The sequence below is a fragment of the Delphinus delphis genome, chromosome 4 (assembly GCF_949987515.2).
Source record: "Delphinus delphis chromosome 4, mDelDel1.2, whole genome shotgun sequence".
NCBI lineage: Eukaryota > Metazoa > Chordata > Mammalia > Artiodactyla > Delphinidae > Delphinus > Delphinus delphis.
This window is the reverse complement of record NC_082686.1, coordinates 60,860,782-60,873,475: the sequence shown is the minus strand read 5'-3', so window position 1 is coordinate 60,873,475 and position 12,694 is coordinate 60,860,782. Positions and strand designations below refer to the sequence as shown.

At 36.0% G+C, this 12,694-nt stretch overlaps 1 protein-coding gene across 13 annotated transcripts in view; it reads left to right on the top strand.

The window, feature by feature from the left end:
• ZBTB20 (zinc finger and BTB domain containing 20) overlaps positions 1–12,694 on the top strand; it is a 797,904-nt gene that overhangs the window by 237,839 nt on the left and 547,371 nt on the right. For all 13 annotated transcript variants that reach the window (XR_009519244.1, XR_009519245.1, XM_060010675.1 and 10 more), the window contains one exon: positions 8,562–8,607. The gene's annotated coding sequence lies outside the window, so the exon portion shown is untranslated. The remainder of the gene's footprint in view (positions 1–8,561; positions 8,608–12,694) is intronic.

Below are 12,694 nucleotides of genomic sequence, written 5' to 3'. Positions count from 1 at the left end.
TTACTTCTTCCAGAGGATCTTTTTACCATTCCTTTGGCTTGAATGCTTTTTCTCTGTGGTTATCTTCCTGATTCATTTTTGTATTTATTTCAGGTCTTTACCTAAATGTGATCATTCAATGATATCATCACTGGTCATACTATCTGAAATTTCAACCACAACTCCCCCCGATCCTAGAATTTATTTCTCCCTTCCTCACTTTATTTTAATTCCTTAACATGGACCATTATCTATCATTCTATGTATTCAACTTATTTTTCTTGCTTACTGTCAGTTGCCCACACAAAAACATAATCTCCGTGAGATCAGAGATTTTCATCTATTTTGTTCATTCCTATATTTTCACCACCTAGAATAATGACTGGCTCATAGTAAATACTCAATAAATATTTGTTTAATAATGGATGAAATATTCATTGTCTGTGTATTGTGTGCCTGTCCCTGAACTAGGTGGTGATGATACAAAGGAAAGAAAAATAGACAAGATTCCAGCCCTCATGAAGATGGCAGCGTTACAGAGAGCATAGATAGACTTAAAAATCACTGTATCACCACAAGTGGACAAAGGTTATGAATTCAAATGAACTCTTTTAATGAACTTATTGGTACCAGGTGGGCATTCCTTGAGGTTGCCCACCATGAGGTTGCATGGTGCTTACTTCTGGTATGCAACGTATCTAAGACCTCTTAATCTCTTTTTTTATCTAAGAACAGACCAAAGAATACACACACACACACAGACACACACAGACACACACACAGACACACACACACACACACACACACACACACACACACACACACACACAGAGACTAGAAAGATAATGATTTAGCCAGAAAACAATCTTTTTTTTTTTTTCCCCGGTACGTGGGTCTCTCACTGCTGTGGCCTCTCCCGTTGCGGAGTACAGGCTCCAGACGCGCAGGCTCAGCAGCCATGGTTCACGGGCCCAGCCTCTCTGCAGCAAGTGGGATCTTCCCAGACCAGGGCACAAACCCATGTCCCCTGCATCAGCAGGTGGACTCTCAACCACTGCGCCACCAGGGAAGCCCAGAAATAAATCTTCATGAGGGAGCTGAAGTAGTTTGACTACAGTAGTAAGAAAATGAAAGTAACTAAGCACGAAAAAAGAATTTCCAATAAAGTTTTCATGATAGCCAGTTTCTCTTCCAGTGTTGGTAGCCCCTGTATGATGATCACAAAATGCAAAAAAGGGCCTAACTCTACATTCTGATGCCTTGTGATTGTACCTAAAGAGCTAGTACACATTTGGCTTTTATAACTCTGCAAGTAGTACACAGAGGAGGATATGCTATTACCTTACCACAGTAAATAATAAAGTTCATGGCTATATTTACACAGGCTGAGTTTCCAGTATGTGAATTCAAGTGAAGAATGTTAAATCTCTAATATGTGTTTAATGTACATTTCAGTTGATTTTTCTCCTAACTATAATGGTAGCAATTATTTTATATGTGGGGAAGGCTGTGTCACCTAAGAAAAAGCTAATAGATTTTTTTGGCAATTTTTCTATCATGTTAAAATGTCTTTCCATTTCTAAGTGCTGTTATGTTCTTGCTGCTCTGTCTTTTGCTTTTTTAACTTATTGTCCCTCACATCTACTTACTTTTTTTTTTTTGCCTTTGAATCCTTTTTCTTTCATTTTTCTCTACCCAAAATGTCTGCTCCTGGGCTTTTCAAATCATATCTCTATTTTGCTGCAGACACTGGCTGGCCAACACAAAAGTAAGCCCCTTCTCCTAAATACCATGAATTATACTAGTAGTTGCTTTCATATATACAATCTCATTCAGTCACCATTAAAAACTCTGCATGCTAGATAAAAGGCCCCCATTTTAAATAAGATGAAACTGAGTATTTAGGGAGATTATGTAAGTTCCCCTAGGATACACACTGAGTAAGCTGGAATTCAAACCCTAAACTTCTAGTTGGAAATGGTTCCATTGCTTCATCTAGATGTTGTGCCTACAGCCTACCTAGTATTGCTTTTGAAGTTTTCCGGACTTGCCATTGATTGAACAGAATTTATAATAAAAGAGTACGTACAGCATCAAGTCTTCCATGTAACAGATAGACTTGGAATGTAGAGCAAATAACAGTAGGGGTAGCTGTTACCTATCTAATTTTACAGTCTCTTTTGATTGAAAACTGCTGCTCTGAACCTCATATTTACACATCTGACCAATACTTACTGAGTGTTTATTGTGTGTCAGGCACTAAACCAGACCCTGGATATAGAGTGCTGAACAAAATAATGTGGCCTGTATGGAATGTACAGCCTAGTGAGGGAGTGAGAGAATAAACAAATAAACCAATAACCACATGGATAATTCAAACTGTAATGAATTCCACAAAAGAATAAAATAATGGTTGACTCTGTCTCAGGAACAGTAGTCAGATCCAGCCTCTCAGAGACTTAGAAGAACCACACAATTGGTTAGGAACTGCAGAACTCTTTGAGGGAACTCTGTGTCTCAACTTCTACTGTACCAGGTATCTGCTAAAGGGTGAGATTTGGGTGACTCCTATCCACCCTGGGGCCAAACCAGCCAGGCTTTCTAATCTGTTGTTAACATTTGAGACTCAGATTCTGATCATCTAGTTTTGTACTGATTAAGAGGACAAGTAAGAGGGAAAAGTAAAAGAAAAGAGGTTGGAAGATTAGTCCTTTAAAGATTGAAAAATAATTTGTTTAGGAATGCAAGTCTTTAATTTTTCAGTGTGAATTTTCTTAATCATCAGGAATAGGTGATAACACAACTCATTCAACATTCCTTTACCCAATATTTAACCCATACCTACTATTTATCCATTAGGTACTGTACTAGGGACTAATGACATAATGGTGAATAAGACAAAACCTCTGTTCCTATGTTTACAGTCTTATGTGAAAGACAAATACAATGCAGTGTGATGATTATTATGACAAGATTAAGCACAGGACATCAGATTCTGGAGGAGGTAATATTTAAATTAAGACCTCAGGAATGTGTACAAGCTAGTCAGTAGAATTTTCACATTCATAAGAATAAATCCTTTCCATAGTCGTAGCTTCAGGTTGTGAATATTTTGAAAATATTATTCTTGACATTTATCTAAATTCCAGTTTTGGTAATTTTCTTTACTAGATCCTAAACTTTAAGGTAAGAAGTTAAGTTTTTAAAAATCATCTATTGGGGCTTCCCTAGTGGCGCAGTGGTTAAGAATCCACCTGCCAATGCAGGGGACACGGGTTCAAGCCCTGGGCGGGGAAGATCCCACATGCCGCGGAGCAACTAGGCCCGTGAGCCACAACTACTGAGCTTGCGCGTCTGGAGCCTGTGCTCTGCAACAAGAGAGGCCGCAATAGTGAGAGGCCCGCGCACCACGATGAAGAGTGGCCCCCACTCGCCGCAACTAGAGAAAGCCCTTGCACAGAAACAAAGACCCAGCACAGCCATAAATAAATAAATAAATAAATAAAAATAAAAATCATCTATTAAAAAACTATTTTCTCTTTAATACACTCTGAAGTGTGACTTATAAGATAGAGTTATTAACATTTAGTGTATTGTGGGTCAGGTTTCTACTGGAGAGTTCAAATTCATCATGTTTATACATAAAATTTGATATTAAATTGTTTCATTTTAAATGGTAGCCAATAGTCATAGAAAATTTAAATATAGAATTATTTTATAAGCTTAGCTTTTCATACATTCTGTAGCTTTATTAGAGCTGGTCTAACCTAAGGTCTAGACAGACCAACTGTGCCCTTGGTTTAACGGGTGTTTATCATATGATTTCCTTTTCCTTCCTTATTGCCCTTTATCTGTTTCCAGTTCACAGGGTTGATAAATAGATAACTGTTGCCTCTCTTTCTTCCTGTTTCTGATAGGGCTAACTCTAACTCTGTAACTTACAAAAATAAGCATAACTAACAAGTTTTTCAAGCCTACTTTTAAAATTATAATTTCTCTTAATCTTCATAGACTTTCTGTTCAGATAAACTCCAGAGGTTAGGGCACCTCAATTAAAAAAAAGTAAATTGTCTTTATTGATCATTAAAATCTATATTTTATAATAATATAATAATGATAGAGCACCCAGATTAGTTGTGGGTCTGGAAGAAGTAAACACATAGTAAATAAAAATATTTTGGATTACATAGTGTCTTTTCTCAAAATAGGTCAAATTTAAAATATAAAGCACTAAATATTCCTAAGACTGCTTACTCAGTCGTGGGGCAAATGTTTTTTAGTCTAAATTTAGATTCAGAGCTCTTTTATGGAGCCATTGCTCCTGCAGACCCAGCCGAGGCCCTTTTCAGTGTCCTAAGTGAATTAGGTATTAGATTTATTAATGCCTCAGGCCCATCCAGTATGAAGGGAAGATAAACGTTTTTGCACTTCACGACATATAGTTGGACCTATTCAGTTCCTACCGGGGAACACAGCTATGCCAACCTAAAAGTGAAAAGAACTTAAAAAAAAAAATCCTCTATAGTATATCTCCATCTGGAATGGTACTGATAGTACCTTCACACTCATATGACCCAAACAATTCTAGGGATTATATAAACTGCAATGGATTCTAAAGATACCATGTAACAATTCTGAATTTGTGCTGTCCTCCAAATCAAAACAGAAATAAAGTCTAGAACAACATCAGTATGCATTCATTTGTGTATTTCAAGCCCTGAGAGAAAAACCCACTGTGATAGTTTTTACTTATATTTGCAAACCTTGTGTTATATGTGAGCTCAGGTCATTTGCAGGGTCTCTTTAGAATACATAAAAAAGTGATACTGCTCACGTGTGATCATTAAGGAGTCTGCAACACCTGGTCCTGATTCCAGTTGCATAATTATGTTCACTTTTGTCCTTATATTTCCATTTCCTGATTGTTTCAGTTAGGTATAGACAATGATCTTTCATTTTTCATTCAGGAAAATGGGCAGTATTGCTGCACATGTTACTTAGATCCTACTGCCTTACCCTTCAGTAATAGAAATGGTGCTTTAAAATGCAGGTTAGGGTTGCTTATCCTGGCTATTAATATTGTTATAGTGTTTCCTGATTCAGAGATGCTCTGTGAACATCCAGCACATGACTGGCTCTTGGATGAGCTGTGGAATATAGAGTGATATCTTGAGCAAGTTGTCTTTCTATCTCCTCACTCCTTCTTTAGCTTAGCTCTTTAGCTTAGAAGTACAGACATCCCCTCTTTTTCTCATACAACTACAACAGTACTAATAGCTTCTGTTCAGCAAAGTTTACTTTATAGCAGGTACTGTGCTAGTTCCTTTACATGCCTATAACATGTAATAGGCACAAACAATCCTATAGGGTAGGTAATGTGATTATCATTTTATAGACAGGGAAAATGTAACTCGCGTAAGATCACACAATTGAAAAGAGAGATCTAGAACTTGATTCCAGATTTCTCTGATAGCAAAAGCTAATCACTTAACCACCACCCTACCTCATATAACTCCGCTGCTGTCTCCAACCCACAGATCATTGATCACTTCAATAGCTTCTCTTACCACTTGGCACTGCCTCAAACAGGCTGACCCCACTGACTGAACCGCAGAACCATTGTGTGACACTAGCTTCAGAGAGGCAAATGCTGATTATGGTTACAGGCCACAAGGAAACTGAACTGTCATGGAGAGAAACTCTGTGCTGCATTATTTTATCTGCACAACAAAAATAGTTCACATCCACCACCACCATCACCACTACCACCCCTTTGGTTGTTAGAGATCCCCTCAGCACTCGTCTATCCACCCTTACCTTCTTTTCTTTCCCTGGAGGCAGTGTTATAGTAGCGTCTTTGGCAAGGTTAGCAACTAATTCATTTATTTACTTCGGTTGACAATAAATAACTATAACCTGTTAATAATTGTGCATATGTTTATATGGCTTTAGATAATCTGAGACAATCGTATACATCTGGTATCTGAGATGGACTCAGTATTCTTTCATACCTGGTTTCCTATTATATAACTCTATTAATAAACAGTAGACTACATACAGATAAAAAAATACATACTTATAGAAATTTATTAGGGCATTTTATAAGTGATACACATTCACGTACTTAAGAATTTTGTTGAGAGTTAAATATCCGTTTTTGCTCAATAATACAAAAAAAAACCCCACCTGATATGTGTTTTCTTAAAGTGCACTAGATCTGTCACAAATGCCTTAAACTGTATGTATTGTGTTTACATCTTTATGTGAGCTGTATGTACATATTTTTTGTTTAGTTTTTTGTTGTTTGTTTTTTAAGACTATTTTTTTAGGTCAGTTTTGGATTCACAGCAAAATTAATAGGAAGGTGTTATGTACATACTTTTCAGAACTTTTTAAATTTTTTTAAATCTTTCTTTTATAATTAAAAAAAAATTTTTTTTTTTGGCTGCGTTGGGTCTTCGTTGCTGCACGTAGGCTTTCTCTACTCACGGCAAGAGGGGGCTACTCTTCGTTGCTGTGCACGGGCTTCTCATTGCTGTGGCTTCTCTCGTTGCGAAGCACGGGCTCTAGGCACGCTGGCTTCAGTAGTTGCAGCACACGGGCTCGTAGTTGTGGCATGCGGGCCCTATAGTGCATAGGCTTCAGTAGTTGCAGCGTGCGGGCTCAGTAGTTGTGGCGCATGGGCTTATTTGCTCTGCAGCATGTGGGATCTTCCCAGATCGAACCCATGTCCCCTGCATTGGCAGGCGGATTCTTAACCACTGTGCCACCAGGGAAGTCCAGCACTTTTAAATTGTTAGTTCTGTGAAGGTAAGATGTTTTCTAATTTGTCTTTTAGAATATCATAATGCTGAACAACTTTGAATGCAATAGATGCTCACTATATATACTGTTGACTTATTGAACAAATTAGTTTGTAATAGGTTGAACAGATTTGTAGTCCTAAATTGTTCTTGCCATCATTTCACTCTGCATAATTAAGGAAGTTTTACTAAGACGATTAAAAATTTGTTATTGAATTACTGGTTTAGATTCTAAAGCAGTGGGATAAAAGAGACCATGGCTATACCCCTATGAGGAACCAGTAAGGATGAGTTTCTCACTGTAGGTATACTTAGTGGATTTTATGTGTGACTGAATTAATTTATTTTACTTACGAAGGTTAGATTTATCACTTACATATGGCACTCTAAAACTTTTTTCTCTTACCCCCCTGACAACTAATATTTTTCTTATTTTAAAAGTAATGTTTATCATAGAGATTAACTATACATGAAATTAAAAAGAAAAAATTAAAAACATGCATAATCTTATTATCCAGATATAATCACTTTTAATATTTTTGTGTGTTCTTTGTTTTTTTCTCTCAGCTGCACAATTTCATTATGTCCATGCAGTTGGTACTCTATATATTTATAAAACATTATAGTACCACAAGCTACCTTGTGAATTGTTTAAAAATATTTCTTTATATGGATGTGCTATGCTTTATTTTTCTACTGTTGGACATTTAGGTTAGTTTCAGTTTTTTGCTATCATACAAATTACCTTTTTAACATAAATCTCTGTTGGTTTTTAGTTATGTAAGATATATTCCTAGAATTAAAATTACTGAGTAAAGATTCTGAACTTTAAGTTCTTGATCATATTACTCAATAGTTTTCCCGAAAATTTTTAGCAATTCACACTCCTATCAGAAGTGTATGACGAAGTGTTTCATTGAGTCATCATCAAAATTGATTATTTCTTCTACACACTTTTAAGCAAGTATTATCAACTAGATATAATGACTTTAATATGTTACTATCATCAACTATGTTCAGAAGTATATAAAATGAGTATTTTAGTTTGCTTTCAGAGAGAATTATGAAATATGTTTAAGGGTCACAGTAGTTCAGAGGCTACATTTTGCAATACAGTTTCCACTTACATGCAAATATTTTTCGGGTCTCATTGTGAACTGTGCATACTTTGTTTAAGCTGGATTTCTTTATCAATACCTACTTTGTTGGCAGTTATCTCAAAGTGTGTTGCGTTGAGGCATCACATCTAGTGTGGCTTTAGCATTCCCTCTTGTAGTGATCAATATCATTTCTATTTGCTGTTGCAATTTGAAGTTAATGAACATCGAGTTTACTTTTATTTAATTATGCATTTTTGTGGAGCTCTACAAAAGCACCTTTCTTCCACACAAACCCAGACTGAGTGGAGATAAATCTGAGTGGTTTCATTTTATAGAGTAGCAGTCATATTTGTATTAGGAAAGCAATAGTCTTGGAAGAATACCAAAGAAAAAAACCATTTTTAAGTGTTTGTCTCATCCTCTAGTGAAAGCATTTTCCTTTCAGAGGCCATGGTACTTGTTTTTGATCACACTGCTCCGGGATGCTCTGTGTGTATATAGTTCACACATGAATTTAGGGTGAACTGAGATATCCTATGGGGAAAATATAGACATAAAATTACCCAACTATTTAAGAACTGCAGTCTTTTCTACTTCTCTGCAGAATGTCTCAGCATAAATAGTGGCTGCACTTAGAAAATCATTTTTACTTAAAAAATATATTTGTTTTACATTTCAGAGTACCTGATAAATTGCAAGTCTGTTTGTGCCCCGTAGCTGCACAGGTACGTATATGAATTACCTATAGTTATATTAATCTGTATATTAACTGGCAAGTTATTAAAATTTGGGGTATTAAAATTGCTTACAGATTTCATAATGTGAAAATGTTAATTTTTGAGTACTTACAAATATTGACAGCGTCAAAGGATAGTACATTTTACACATACCTTGCATTTCACTCTATTGTAAGAATCAGATAAACATTTCTAAGATTTGTTGAAGCAGAATAATTTTAATTACAAAGCATTCATCTGGTAGAGAGATTAGAGAGTGTTTTATGGAACAGTACTATTAAAGCAACTACTGACATGCAGTCAGAGACTATTGCAAAACCACTGTTTTTGACACTGTTGTTTTATTTTCAAAGTTTTTGTGCTGCTTTTTATTTTCTGTGGTGGTTGCTTTAGGTAAGGAGTAGTTGCAGATGTCTGCTTCACTGTCTCAAGCACTAGAGTAACAGGAAAAAAATGTTTGCACCTGTTTAAAAATCTCAACTGTGTGGTGTTGTGGTTCCTGGGCAACAGGCAGGAATGCTCAAAAGCTTGGTTGCACCTGCTCAATTGTTGCTTGCAGCTGTGTCATAAGATTGAGAGCACAGAGAAGCTTGTTAGCAGTTTGCTTGTGCTGTTACGTATTTTGTGTACTTCGAGTTTGAAAGATTCTTACTTGATGTAGACTTTGAACTATTACATTGGTTTATTATAAAACTCACTGATTTTAGCTCCCAAATATTTTATCCAAATTCTTCGTTCTCAGTATCAAATATTTTTTTAGCCGCTGATGACTGCCCTAGATAATGTTTATGTTAACTTCTTTAAAGGATACCTGGGGAGAGTAGATCTCTCAAGATAACTGGGTTGATAATAATTTTTGTCCTCATAGAGACACTTTCTGTTTGGCTCAATTTCACTATGTTGGCAACCCCACTATGTGAGGCTGAGTGTAGTTATTGATCCATTTAGCTGAACAGATTTGAAAGCATTTGGCTATTAGTGGACACATGGGGCATATTCAGAAAATTTAAGTGTATATTGTAAGATGATTTCTTGATTTGTGCGTGTGCCTCTGTTGCAGTAGGGTGGAAATGAGAGAAAAGAAAGCAACAATTAAATAATGATCTTAGAAAAGGGGCTAAAATCCAGATGTAAATTTTAAGGCTGGAATATCATCCTTTAATTCTATCAAATCCTAGTCACCTGATATTTTTCCCTAAGTGTTGCTGTTAGTGATGTTAAGTTTCTTTCGGGTAATAACTCTATATATTTTCTGACACATATCTATATTTTTAATATAGACAACCTACTACAGAGTATATCTTATACTAGTTAAGTAAAGTTCTATAAATATAATATAAAAAGTGAGAACTCAGGTCTTCCCTGGTGGTCCAGTGGGTAAGACTAAGCATTCCCAATGCAGGGGGCCCGGGTTCCATTCCTGGTCCGGGAACTAGATCCCGCATGCATGCTACAACTAAAAGATCCCGTTGTGCTGCAACTACGACCCGGCACAGACAAAATAAATAACTAAATAAATTTTTAAAAAGTCGCAACTCAGTAAACAAAGTATTTAATTGAATAATTTATTTGGTAGTACCCAATTCCCAGTATTGAAAACTTACTCAAATAACCTGCATTATTCTTCCTAAAAATGCTTCAGTAAAAAAATGCTAAAGAGTTTCCATCAGTATTTAGTAACATAAAATCTTAGAGCTTGTGTATCTTCTCCTTTTATTGACCCATTTAAATCTGTTTTTTTTAAACTACCATAATATGAATTTAACTGACCTCTTTGGGAGTAGGAAACATCGGTACTGAGCTAAATATACGTTGTCCACAGACTCTTAATACAATGCCTTGTACATAGTAGGTGGTCAGTAAATGTTGAATGAATGTGTGTATGAATAAAACATGTCTGGAGGGATAAAGAGTCCTAGAAACTTGTTACTTGTTGTATATTGTGGATGGTCCTGATGGACTTCCTTCAGTTCTCATACTGCTGATGAGACGGAGATGAGAATACTAATAAATTCTGTCCTTAAAATGCAAATGAATATGTAGGAATTGATCCCCGTCACAATCAAGAGTTGCCATAACACTATTTGCAATGTGCTTTGTATTCATTTTGCTGACTATGAGAAAAGTCTTTTTTTTTTTTTATGATAAGAAAGGGAGTGGGTCTTAGAATTTCTTGAGCCCTGGGGACCTGGCCAGTCCCCCCGGGTCTAGAAAATCTTTTTTTTTTTCCCACTCTTATTTATTTATTATATTTTTTAACATCTTTATTGGAGTATAATTACTTTACAATGGTGTGTTAGTTTCTGCTTGGTGCTTTGTGACCACGTAGGGGGTGGGTTAAGGAGGGTGGGAGGGAGATGCAAGAGGAAGGAGATATGGGGATATATATATATGTATGGCTGATTCACTTTGTTATAAAAAAGAGAAAAGTCTTTATATTATCCCTATTTTATGCACAATGCTGAGGCATTCAATGACTAAGTCACTTGTCACCTTGGAAATATTTTCAGTATAGGAATAAATAAATCTCTGTGTTATGTGAGCAGTGCCATGAGCTTCCTGAGCAATCACTTTCTCCCCCAAACCCCCTACCCCCACCCTAATTCTATCTCATTGAAAACACAAAAATAAACTGTATGTTGACTTATGGCCTGGTAAGATTAGATCATATTAAAAAATTGGTGTTTTGCTAAACAGAAGTAATGGTCCCTGTGTTTGCTGTATACATGTTTATAATTATGGTTTCTATTATTCACTGAATTCTAACTGTAAATAAGTAGATATGAAGCCAAGCAGAGGTAGAGTCAAAATAGTGTGAGTTACGACCTGCTTTAGATAGGCCCCTCTTAAGTTCCATTTTGTATGGCGTGAGGCAGTCACATAACAACGGCAGAGGTAGCAAAGTGAGCCACTATCTATTGCATCAAAACATCTTGTTTAGACTTCTCAAATTTTAGTACCACTGCTTGATGATATTCATGGGTACTATTAAGCTTGGAAGTATCTTTCCTCTGGGAACAGTTTTTCTTTCACCTTAGTTTACACCGGTGGGTGAGAGGCCAAAATCAGGGACATTATTTTTTTTTCCAGAAACTTAGTTTGGTAGAATCAACTATATCCTCTGTTAGACTAACATTAGAAATTAAGAGATGAACCAAGAACATGTATTAGCTAGATTACTAAAGCAGATGATAGCAAATGCTTCAGTGACTTGTACTAGAAATTACAGTATGGAATACTCAGGAGGGAGAAATCACCTAGGATTCCTGAGCATAAATGCAGATTTCCCTATGATTTCAGGGTTAAAGAAATAAAGGAAGAAAATCAATATTTATTGAGAACATAGAATGTCTAGATATAATTTCTTTCTTTCTCCCCTTCTTTTCCTCCCTCCCTTCCTCATTTCCTTCCTTACTTTTATTCCACACAATAATGAATACCTACTATTTGCTAGACCCTGAGCTAGGCTAAATAGATAAAGTCTTTGCCCTCAAAGAGCATACAGGCTAGTAGGAAACAAAGATATGTCAGCAGAACTCCTTTTGTCTTCACCACTTATTATTAGTATGGACCCAGACAAGTTACCTAATTTTTCTGTTCCTTTGTTACTTCTTTGAAAAATTGGAAAAATAATAGTATCTACCTTATGTATTGCTGTGTTGAGTTAAATATAACATAATACACATACAATTCTTAGTCCAGTGTTTAGCATGTAGCAAGTGCTCAATAAATCTTACTATACTACTATTATTTCTAACACCACCACCACCACTACTACAATTTAGATGCTGAAGAAAGACCCTCTACTTGCCCGAGAGCAGGTACCCTGGTCTGTACATTGTCACATTGATTGTCGTAAAGGTTCTCTCTAGTTACCTCTGCTTCTAGGGATTTAGAAGAAGTCCTAAAAATTACATAGTGTTAGAACTTGAAGGGACCTTAATGGTCAACTATTTATTATCTTTGTTTTATCCATGGTGAGAAAATAAGCTCAGAAAAGTTGATGTACTTGTCAGGGTTATACAGTATAGTAGGTGAGAGATGTAACAATTTGAAACCAAAACTTTGGATTCTT